Source organism: Corapipo altera, unplaced genomic scaffold (assembly GCF_003945725.1).
Source record: "Corapipo altera isolate COAL_440 unplaced genomic scaffold, ASM394572v1 0, whole genome shotgun sequence".
NCBI classification, from domain to species: domain Eukaryota; kingdom Metazoa; phylum Chordata; class Aves; order Passeriformes; family Pipridae; genus Corapipo; species Corapipo altera.
In genome coordinates this window covers 75,445,664-75,456,039 of record NW_020884872.1, presented here as the reverse complement: position 1 = coordinate 75,456,039, position 10,376 = coordinate 75,445,664, and positions in this window count along the sequence as shown.

Sequence of the window (10,376 nt, the reverse complement as noted above, 5' to 3'; positions counted from 1 at the left end):
TCCTTGCGAGTAGATTCAGAATCTCTTTTTCCCCTTTGAAATGCCCTAGATGATGAGATATTTTCAAGTTTAAAAACTTCTAGGAGAGGAAATTTCTTCAGAAGTGTCCTTTGAGTCAGAGATAAAAGTGATGCCCAGCAGGTATAGGCTAGCAGTAGTCAAAGAAAAGATGAACTCCCAGCAGAAGCTGTGAAATTCACTCCCTCTAGTTCTGCTACTGTATAAAACTACAACACTCTTTATTCCTAATCTTTTTTTTTCCTATCCACTGGCTGTACCAATAAATGTGCAAAAAACCTGCCTGTGAATCTGAGTTCTTAGCCTAATTATCCTGCTGTTTATGATGTTTTCCCTGAGAACAGGACTTAGACCACCAACCATTTCATACAGTGACCCAAGCTCCACCAAGAGGTGACACATCTGGACACCTCTACAGAAGGTGGAGCACAACCCAGGGCTGTGGGAGCAGGCACCACCTTGCACATCAGGAAGGCAGTCTTCAACTTACAGGTTTAGCTTTGATCTTTTCATACATCGGTGAGCATTTAACATCTTCTGCCTTGGTAAATCAGATTTTGAGAAAGTTCATTGAGAGTCTCTGGCATTATATATTTGGATGCAATGCTGTGAAGAGGTACCAGAAGAGATACTGGTAGTCAGAGGAGTGTTTCTGAGAAACCTGCTTTTATCTCCTGAAAATCTGTTATTACCATTTCAGCCTAAATTCCTCATTTGCCCTCACCTTATACCATGCATGCTGGCTCTCACTCCAATTTAAACCTGAGACAAGCCAAGGAGAGAAGCACAAACTCAGGTCTGTGTCCGTGACACTCATGCCACCTCCAGCTTCCTCAAGAAAGCCTAATATGCAGAGGAGAGTGACACAGATGCCTGTTCTGGCAGGGCAAATTATAATGGTGTATTCATTGGTGCTACAACATAAAATCAATGTTGCACATTAAAGGGACCTTTAATGGACATCAGGGAGGAAATATCATTCTTGTCTGGCTAGATAAATTAACTTTTAGACATTAACTGCATTTCTAGGATATTTCTAACTCTCAGTCCTTTAAGATTGTTTGAGGAACAGACCACTCATAAGCTGCTTCTATCTCTAACTTCAGAAGCTTTGTCCTCACGTCTTGCTCTAATAACTGGGGAACTTGAGTTTGGAAGATCAAATGACTTTCCCCAGCCAATTAACAGTCCTGTGTTAGACTGAGTCTCCCTGGCTCATCTCCTGGGATCCTGGCTATCGGTACAGCTTCTCAGACTATGGCAGTTCCATTGTGTTATTTGAGAAGATGTAATAAAATAGCTTATTTCCATGCTTTCTAAATAACCTGTGCTCCTGCACCCCTACTGTGCCAGTATTGCAGGCAGTAACCCGATAAGCCTGTGCTGACTCCTGCAAACCCAAACAGCAACCATAACCCCTTGTATGCAAAGTGCCTTTAACACACTTCTTCCAAGTTAACTAAATGTTGCTGATGTTCTCTGATAAATAGAAGCCCTATAACCTGTTCCCAGTGGTACAGTAGTGAGCAGGGAGAAGTGTATCTAAAGGCTTTAGATACACTTTACACTTTACTTTAGAAAACTCCTTTACACTGAAGTTTTATATGAAGAAGGTGCTGAAGCTTCATCATAAATAATTAAATATCTTTCTAAACTATTAATGCAGTTTGTTGATGGCTTCTGTTTTGCTTATGGTGTTTCAAAGATGTTGACTGTAGGCAAGTATAGATCTTTATCACTGATGAAAAAAGCCTTGAAAGTAGCAGTTGAAAATGTTTCTCCAGACAGGGACTTTAAACAGAAGAGTGCTGTCTGCAAGGCAGCACTCCTAAGGAATAAATTCTAAAGATCAAAACAAAGCACAGTAAAGTCACTGCAAACAAATCTATTTAGTGTTTGACCAACTAATGTCAGCCACTTACAAAAACCAGAAGTTTGAATCCATAAGGCCACCACCAGAAATATGCTAGGCTAGATAGAGATGGTCTACAGCAATACTTGACATTATTTCCAAACTAACACCAAAAGTAGTTATTCAAAGCCCTTCAGTGATGAGAAATCAAGAAAACAAGACTGAAGTACCTCACTTTTCTTATTGTTCCTCTCCATTTAAGAAGAGCTTATGGATATCAAGGCAGATGGTACCTAACTAATGAGTACTATCCCAATTTTTGGAGTCTATCATGATGTTGCAAATAATCAGAACTGTATTTTTGAACTTGGAGAAATATGACTAAGCTTTTCCAGTTATTATTCTGTTCAGAAAGATTCAAGGTTTCCATTTAGCTGATGAGGAAGTGCTCAGAGGAACCTGGAGCATTCCAGTCTCTGTGCTCCACCAAGCAGAGGGCACAAATGTCACACAGCTCTGGTGACAGCTTTATGAGTAGAAGCCCTGTCTAAGCTCACTCTACTAAGAATGATACCATTTGGTCAAGAGCAGTTTTTGTTGTGAGCCACATGCTCTCGGCACCAAACAACTCAAAGCTGATCCATAGCTAATATTTCAATACACTCTGTTGATGATGACAGCCCATTAATGGCAAGTGTCCCAGTGGCTTGCACTAGCTATTTTGTGTCAAAACAAAAGGGTTTTTAGCAAAGAAAACAGGGAAAATTAAGTACAAAATCAAAAAAATCTTCTGCTAGCTTGCAAGTAGAGTTCCAAATGTGGAAAAGCACCTCCCAAATCCTTGGCTTTGTGCTATCACAGTAAAAATACCGCTTTCAGAACGCCAAACTAGATTGCCTCCTGTTATTGCAGTAAACCTGCAGATGAGCACTGCTAACCTGTGGTACTGAAGGCAGGGAGCTATTGTTTGTGTTAGTAGCTGGTGAGCCAGGATTCCACCACTGCACACAGCTGCAGGGCATTAGTTTTCTGGAGGTCACCTGCTCTGGTGTTTATGTTAAATGGGTTCACATACATACCAGTGTAAATGGTCAAACTCATTATTTACTCCTAGGAATGTGCTCTGTTTCAAAATAAGAAGGGAGTGATTCTGTTGACTCCTGGGGCCTCATCAGAAAGCCAGAGCAAGGTCTGCCTGCAGACATGTCATTGCAACTTGATCTCTAGTCAATTAGGCCATTTCAAAACAAAAAGAGAATATTGAATGTCAGTGGCAGATGGTAAAGATCTGTACAAAATAGATAAAGTCAACATGCGTTTTTGAGGCACATGAATGAAAAGTATAAGCAGACAAAAACAAAATTTTGCTTGACTTTGGAGCAAAAATGTGGCTTTCTGAGTTATGTTCTACTTCAGCTGGGCAGGAATAGCAGAACAAGGAGCGGTAGCATCAGAGGGGGTGTTCTCTTGCAGCTTGCCCTGAATCACATTCCTACTTGCATCACTGATATTCTCAAAAGCCTCCACTCAAACAGAGCCTAAGCAGAATAATCAGTCTTTTACTTCCATAAACAAGGACGTGCACAGCTTCCTCCCCACCTCATATAGCACCAGCCTTTGGAGGTGGCATGTTGGGGCAGAGACTTTTTTCTAGTGCCTGGTCCATCTTCCAGAAAATGCACTTTCAAAGTACTTCCAAATTCCTTTTGTACAACACTATTGGTCTAGATTCTTATCTTGGCAACTTAGCATCAAAACGTCACTGCCTGATCAAAGGGCTGGAATTCACACTACTTTTCTTTGCTTGGAGAAGTGATATTATTAACTAGGTTATTAGAATAAAAACTTAACACTGTATGTATTCACAACATTTTGCTCCTATTAATTAATTCCTGATTGAATACCCTGCCAGAGGATCAGCTTACTACTGAGATAGAGATCAAGGACACAGAAGCTTTACTGGATGGGAAGAATTCCCAGAAGGACACAGCTCTGCTGCCTCTTGATGCTGTGCTGGATCAAAGGCTGTCATGGGCTGGGCAGATCTGGAGCCGCATGAACGTGGCTGCAAACACAGTTGCATGACTTTGCTGGTAGCAGGGCTCTCATTGCAAGCATCAGAGCATCAGAGCACAGGAGTGTGTACGTCTTTCATAATGAAGAGGGTCTTTAATCAGCTTTGCATCCCCAAAGTAGGCAGGGTTACATCTCAGCAACAGGATGGTCAGGTGTTCAACAGCACTGTGTCCAGGCTGGTATGTCAGCATACCCGAGGTATGCCTCTGCAGGGCACATCCCCGAGCCTGGCTGCCAGGGCTCTTGCTTGGGTGACTCAGAATTGCCCTATCACACCTTGGTGTCCTGGCAAACACTTGTCTGTGCAGTCTGCAGCAGCAGAAGGGGAAGGCAGTGAGACCTGGGATGGGCACCATTCTCATGACCCTCCTTCCTGGAGCCCACAGGGCTGTTCAGGGCCCTATCCTACCTGCCAGTCCATGCTGCCAGCAGCCACTGAAGGGACATGTCCATTGTGCAGCAAGACTAACCTTGCTATAGCTGATCACAGAAAGGAAAGACCAATGCATACAAGTCCATTTTAGCCATGTTTAGTTAATTAAAGGAGGAATGTAACCAAAATTCATCCAAGAGAAGCATCCATAGGACAATTCCTTACCGGGAAAAATTAGATTGGCAGCTATCATCTGTTCTCTCTTCCCTGTTTTAAAGGAAGAGTGTGAAGGATTTGGTCACAGGTCAGCACCTGTCTTGTTTTTCATACATGGTCAGTATCTCATGGACACAAATCTATCAGCATTTCCTGGAGGATGTGGGGCACAGTCCTCAGAACAGTCCTTCCATGAGGCTAAAGGCTGATTCAGCAATGAGTAACTCAACATGAAGCATCTCCAAATTATAACCAAAATTGAATATTGGATCATTTTAATGAAATTTCTCTGATCCATTGCTTCTGCTAACTGAATGGTGATTAAATGATCTGGGGCAAATTGAGGTAGTCCCTGTGGAAAACTTCATAACACTACAAACAAATTAAAAAACCAAATGCAGTTCTTCTTTAAACCAGTCTTCATTCAGTTTGTTACAAACTTGACTCAAAGTTCTGCCAGCAGCCCGATAATGCTGGTAAAAGGCAGTTGTATTATCTTGCAGAAAGAATGGTGAGCAGTTCTCATTCAGTACTAAGATGAAAGGTTCTTTTCTTTACAAAAAAGTTGCTAGCTCTCTGTAGACCATAATCTTCATGTTGGAGTCTTAAGGTTAACAGCCTGGGTTGGAACATTTGTCTTTTGAAATGTCTTTCGTGCTTGGATAAATCATTACCTTCCCTCTATGCAGTACCTTTTTTCCCCAGCAGCCATTCAAAAACGACTGTGGGGGAACTGTAGATGAAAGACAGCAGACACCTCAAAATTACAAGTTTTTAAAAGACCTACAGAAAACCAATATGTGTGTGTGATACATCTCATGTTTTATTAGCAACATTTCATGTCATAGTAGTTTATTGGATCCTCTGAACCACCTCACTGACTCCTCTGGGTGACTCACATCTCCCTCATCCCAAACACTGCAGTCTGTCTCCGGGGAAAATACTGACTTTGCAGAGCAGCATTAAGGGATGAAGAGTGTGTGCTCTGCAAATTCATGTGCTGCCCATCAACAAAAACAGACTGCTGAAAGAAAGCAGGGCCCAGGCACGTGCACAGGTTTGACATTTAAGAGATTGCCATCACACCAGCATCAATAAAGTCTGCACTAACCCTTGTAACTGGTTGTTCTTGCATGAAATATGTGCAGATTCCTGACACCTAAACAATTTGGTGCAGAAATCACAGAGCAGAGGGTAGCAAAGACATTATAAAAGGAACCTGGAGGGTGAGTGAGGTGGGCCTGGCACATTTAACCGTGCTCAGCCTCCTGAAACAGTGTCACAACAGGACCGTGGTGTGCACCCAGATATGAGGACATGGAGGAATTTCTTGGTCCTCCCCCACTAATTTTGCCTGAGCTAGCCAATGGTGCAGCTAACTTCTACAGCCTTCACTGAGTGAAACAGAGAATATAAAGGCTGGAAAAGTGTGGTCTGTGCTGGCTGGACTTCCCCAGACAAACCTGAGGAACACAAGCACAGACCAGCACAGACCAGTAGCTTATACTGGAAGGCAGATCCTTGAGGCCTCAGCCTTAAGGAAAGAAGTGCAGATGTAGGGACATGAGCTGTGTCTCACCACCTGCATGCAAGGCCATCAATGGGTCTTGAATATTTTAGCTTCCTTACTGACTCCCGGGTCTTTGCTGTCCTGATCATCCATGTTACTGAAAGGTCATTTCCCTTTCAGAGGGTCTCTTGGGAGTGAGAAAGTCAGCATCCTCTGAGACCAAACTGGCATACGGCTCCCACCAAGAGCTGCACCAGTCTGGGGTCCCACTGACCTCTGCAGCCCCCCAGCACTCTCCCGAGGTATTCAGACAGAACTTCATGCTGCCTGCCAGGGCCCTGTGAGATGTATCTTCAGTTTGGTAAGATAAAACCATCCTGCTGGTTGACTATGACTCCCCCTTCATGCTTTTTCAGACTCTGCAACTAAAGAACCCCCAAAACAATAAGCAACATTTCAGAGGTTTTCACCAAGCCTAAGGAGAATGGGAGCTGGAGTACCATGCAAGGGGAGGCAGCCACCAGTTGTAGGCGCAGCAGAATCGCCACGGGTGCCATGTGCTGTGCTGAAATGGCTGAAGGGGTCACACAGCACAGTGCCTCCTCCAAATGCCACCATTCCTGCTCGGAGAGCTGCTTTTTTCAGGCTTTGGTGAACATCCAGGGACATACTGCCAGCTGCCCAGCACCCTGCCTTGGCAGGCTCCCCTCCACGTGACTCCAGGAGATCAAAGTGTGAGCACCAGCCAAGTTACATGACATTTCACAGTTTTGCAGAAAAACTTACTCTTACTACAAGTCTGCCTGAGGCAGCACACCTTGAGCGAGGGTTTCTTTTGTTCCCACTATCTTCTCCTTTCTGCTAGACCAACGTGTCAGAGAAGCTAATGGTTGCATTATTTGAGTAGACAAAAGCAGAGAAATATTTTCATGGCAAAAAAAGCAAAGAAATATATTAATAGAAAGCAAAACCAAATTTAAAGAGTAAGTTAAATTTGGTGTTTTTCTGGGGATTCACAGAGCCCTCCACATATTAGCTGCTGTGATGCTGGGAATGCTTTACTCTTTGCAGAAGCAAGACCTCAGCTGTGATTGAACCTTGCAGTCTTGGCTAAGGGGCCAGAAAACAACTGCTTTTATTTACTGGGGTGAACATAAAGTCGTGGCAGTTACCTGGCTCTGCAGGAATGTGTCTCATACAGCGTTTTGCATCCAGAATCAATGCCTCACAGATTTATGTAGCAACACTGAACTTTGCAGTCCGGTTAAGGTCCTCACCAGGATGGAGGGCTGAGGCAAGTCCAAATCCTGCCACGTGTTCCTCATACCCTGTTGCAAATCCCTCCCAGGAAAACTCATCACCTGTGTTTCTCAAAGTGGATTCCAGAGAGTGAGGCTGGACCCAGGATTCACTGCGGTTAAGATGATTTGGTGCTCCATACCTTCACTCTGTCCTCGCGAACACAGACTGATGCTGCTGGAGGGCCCGTGACAGCTCTGTTGCTGCAGTGGATGCTCTTTGCAGAGACCAAGGGACAACCCACCTTTGGCAAATGATGCCCTACTGGAAACTGAGATCCTGAGAACGTTACTGCAGCTGCAATGCATCCCAGCCTTTGGCTGGGATGCAACTGGTCCCTCCTGCTGCCCCAGGGAAAGCCCCACAGCAGCTCCTGCAAGACTTAAGGGTGGGTGAGAGGTGCCCAGCACCCTGCCCTGCTTCCCCATGTTTCTGTGAAAACAGAGCAACTATGTGCTTCCTGCCTCCCTCAGACTAGGGAAAACAACGGGAGTAAGAGCAGAATCTCTCTGACAGAGCACAGTGTGTGTTGCTGTCCATGAGCTGGTGCAACACAGATCTAAGATGTCATCTCCATCATGTCTGCATGCATGAAACCCACAGGTAGCCTTTAGGTTGTTTAGCTAATGCAGACGTTTCTCCTATCGGCATGGCCAGACAAACCCTGTAGGAAGAAAGGAAGCATATCTTTGTGCATGCTGATTCCTGTTTCACTAAATTCATAACCTTAATATCGCATTAACACAGCATGTGCATTTATGCCGTAATTGCGTTCCAGCTGCCTGAATGCTCTTCTTAATTTAGTCATGCTACTTTAGCTTTGTTGTGAGTTACAAATCACTCTTGCTCTCAAGAAACAAATTAATTTACAGATGTTACAAGAGATAGGATTACCTAGTAGGGTTTCTTTTTTTTTTAACACATGCAATGTAAAATTTCTCAAGGGAAGTCCAACAGGCACTTATACTGATGGCAGAGGGAGACAAATTACAAAGGTTTTTGAGCTTCAAGGAGCATCACAGCCTCCCTGAAACCAATTTGAAGGAACTCTGCTCTAAAGAGTACAGCAAAGAAGAATGTGAGTTGTAATGTGTACCTGTGCAGGTTTTTAAATACTCATTGATTTTTCAAGGGCACAGATATTATGCATACATATATATATTATCATCAGAACATGAAGTGTTGGCTTGGTTGAGATTGGTGGCATCTTTTTTACCCTGAAAAAGCTTTTTTAGTTAGTTTGAATTTTGTCATGGTTTTGGTCAAATTTTCAAGGAAAAGGTGTTCTATTGGCCCAACAGTTTAAGGCTAAAACCTAAAACATTCTTTACCTTGTTATAATGATCTACGTATGGATGAGTTATCTGATTCATTAAATAATAATTATGGGTTAAAGCAAAACCAATCTTTTCTGGACTACTGGCAGGCAGCCATAGTTTTGTGCAGCCTTTTTCTGCCACATTTACTCCAATTCCAATCCCTCCCTTGATCATGCATTTACTGAGTTAAATGGTTGTGTTGAGGAAGGTGCACTTTCGCCTGTCAGAGTGCTCTTCCTAATTAAAATGATTAGATATGGTGTCAACAGATGGTGCTGAAGAGCAGCAACATTACCCTGGACTGCTGTAACATCAAGAATATTCCTAAGGAACTGCAACTGCTGTCACTAGCTGCTGTTTACATAAACTTCCAGCGACCTCTACTTTTGGAGATATTTCACTGTTTCCAGATATCAGTACCTAATAAATGTTGGTATTTCTATAAAAACATCTTAACATTTCAAATAAACATGAAAATTTCATTTTGTACAATAATAATATGTCACTATAATTTTTTAAGCCATCTTCTTTAATGCCTTCTTTGGAAGTTGCAATGTACTTTCAGTGATCTTTCTGCCTTGTTGCCCAAGCTCTGCTCATGGTATTGACAGCCAAGGAGACGGTCTGGAGAGGAGCTGGTGAAATAAAGTTTATTTTGAATAGGGTGATGTCATGGGTTCTAACTTTCTCTCTTCATATTTTATATATCCAAGAGCCAGCTCATGAAAAAAATCATTGCCCCTACTTGTAGAAGAGATTAATTTGATATTGCTTTGAGAATTTAATATCAAGATTTTAAGGAGATGCTGCAACTTAACTCAAACCTACACCTTCCTCCTGGTTTTGGCTGGGATAGAGTTAATTTTTCCTAGTAGCTGATGCAGTGCTGTATTTTTTGCTTCTGAGCGATCAGATGCAATGTGTTGACCTATGTTGTACAAGTAGTCAGATTTTTCCTTATGGCTCTTTTCTGTAAAATCTATAACTTCCAGTCTTGAATGCTCTTAAACAAGGGAAAAATTAAATTGTATCTGGAGAGGAGTGAAGGATGCACACTTTGGATACCATTGCACACGAATACTGCTGAATCAGCCATGGGTTTCCCATAGCTGCTAAGGAAATCTCCCCGTGCCTCTTCCATCTCTCACATAAATTTTAAACCTTCCAGCTTGTACAGCCCCTCACTACATACCCCAATGCCTGTAAGAATGGGACACTGCATCTCGTTGGGGTCTCTAGACTTGGCTTGCTTCCACCTAAACCTAGGCACCCAAAACAAGAAAACTCCAAGGGAGAGCCGAATTGCTCCCTTCAAGGACTGCAATAAGAGAGCTCAAGAGGGTAAGACTCCAATACCTTGGATGCTGTTTGTCTGATGTGTGTAGGTCTAGGTGTAGCCTCAAGTCAATCTTTAAATGATGTAACATCACAGCTCATCAGATTCTCATCAGGTGTAACACTAAAATTGCCAAGAGGCTGCATTTTGGTGAAAGACCAAACCAGTCACAGGATCCTTCACTTTGCATTTTTAGGAATCTCTGTCTGCTTGCTCAAATCAAAATTGTTCATGATTGATCATGTAGCTTGTGCAGCTTCTCTCTGCCAAACTTCCTAAATTGATTGAAATAGATAGTTTCAAGACAGACTTGTATAACAAGTATAACAAGTATAATGAAATATCCCACAATACATACTGTGAATGAATGGTGCTGA